The 1,932-nt window shown below is 36.1% G+C and overlaps 1 pseudogene; it reads left to right on the forward strand.

The window, feature by feature from the left end:
• Nucleotides 1-1,390: 1,390 nt before the first annotated feature.
• On the forward strand, nt 1,391-1,508 carry LOC114701388 (annotated as a pseudogene).
• The last annotated feature ends 424 nt before the right edge of the window (nt 1,509-1,932 follow it).

Here is a 1,932-nt window from a genome sequence, read left to right on the forward strand (position 1 = left end):
AGTCTCACATCCAACAGAAACACTGACACCAGCTGGGAACCAAGCATTGAAATACAGGAGCCCGTGGAGGACATTCATGTCACATCCAAACTTACACAGTGTTTTGTCTCACCAAGGGAGTTGTCATTTACAGCTGGTCTCCCGTGTCCACGGGCTATGTGATCTGACCAGAGGTACTTGGAAAGAAATTGCACTTGTACTGAATATGTGTAGACTTATTTTGTCACTATTTTTAAATGGCATAGTGTAGTAGTAGTTTTCCTAGCATTTGTAATATATTGCTTATTATTCAAAATAATCTGGATATTAATTAAACTATAAAGGAGGACATGTGTAGGTTTAATCAAATGTGACATTTTGTATAAGGGATTTGAACATCTGTGGGTTCATTTCTGTGTGAATCCTGCAACCAATTCTCTGTGGATACGAAGGGTTGACTGACTCATTCCCCAACACACACACACACACACACACACACACACACACACACACTACAGAACTTGCAGAGCTACTGAGATTCATCTGCCTTAACAGAAAGAAGAATTTTCCCACTTTTACTTTTTCTGGCATTGTTTTGTTAAGTTACCTACTGCTTTGGATGCAGAAAATCAAATAATAAATACTTATCTTTCTTTTGTTTCTTAAAATAAAAAAAAAATTGGTGTGTGTGTGTGTGCGCGCGCGCATATCATGTGCATATATAGATGACTAAGGAGCTGAGCGAGAGCATTAGAACTCCTGCAGCTAGGGTTGCAGGAGCCATGAGCCCCATGATGTGGGTGCTGGATCTGGATCCTCTGCAAGAGCAGCTACTGCTCTTAATGGCTGAGCCATCTCTCCAGCTCTGTTTTGTTCTTTTAAAGGTTGCGGAAAGGTTACAATTATTTGTAGATGGCAGAAAGTATACAGATTGTCTGAGGTTATCACGCTATAATCATAAAGTAACTTGATTATATATTTACTAATAAATTACTTTGAAGACAAGGTTTTAAAAATTATTAAATAAAGGTATGTATCTTATAAGAAAAACATGTATGAAGAGATTTTAGATTTTTTTTCTTATATGGCTTTATAAACTGCAGCAGCCCCACAGTGAATATCTTTTAGAAAATTTCACCCAAATCAGAGAAGGAGATTTTAGAAATTTTAAGAACAAAATAAGTCCATATTTTTTTATTTGAAACACAATGTAAAATAAAATTAAAGGAGAATGCCTATATTCTTTATTCATTTGAAGGTTCTAGGTATCCTCCTCCTCACTTGCTTTCCAACAACAGAAAAAAAAGGAAACTATTTTTTCAAGCCATATACTTACAAATACTCAGAGTCTAGCTATGTGCTCAAATTGAGGCAAATTTGCTGTGTAACCATACCATAGAAAAGAAACCAAATCGCTTCTCAGCCTTTTGGCTAAGATCAAGTGTAGTATCTGTTCTTATCAGTTTAATATCTGATACGTCCTCTATCCAAGGACAATATATTAAATGATAGTAAAAATGGCAATCTTACCAAAAGCAATCTACAGATTCAATGCAATCCCCATCAAAATCCCAACACAATTCTTCACAGACTTGGAAAGAAAAATACTCAACTTTATATGGAAAAACAAAAGACCCAGGATAGCTAAAATAATCCTATACGATAAAGCAACCCTTGGAGGCATCACCATCCCGGACCTCAAACTCTACTATAGAGCTATAGTAATAAAAACAGCTTGGTACTGGTATAAAAACCGACATACGGACCAATGGAATCGAATTGAAGACCCTGACATTAATCCATGCACATATGAACACCTGGTTTTTGACAAAGGAGCCAAAACTATACAATGGAACAAAGAAAGTATCTTCAACAAATGGTGCTGGCATAACTGGATGTCAATATGTAAAAGATTACAAATAGATCCATATCTGTCACCATGCACAAAACTCA

The sequence above is a fragment of the Peromyscus leucopus genome, chromosome 6 (genome assembly GCF_004664715.2).
Source record: "Peromyscus leucopus breed LL Stock chromosome 6, UCI_PerLeu_2.1, whole genome shotgun sequence".
Classification (NCBI taxonomy): Eukaryota; Metazoa; Chordata; class Mammalia; order Rodentia; family Cricetidae; genus Peromyscus; species Peromyscus leucopus.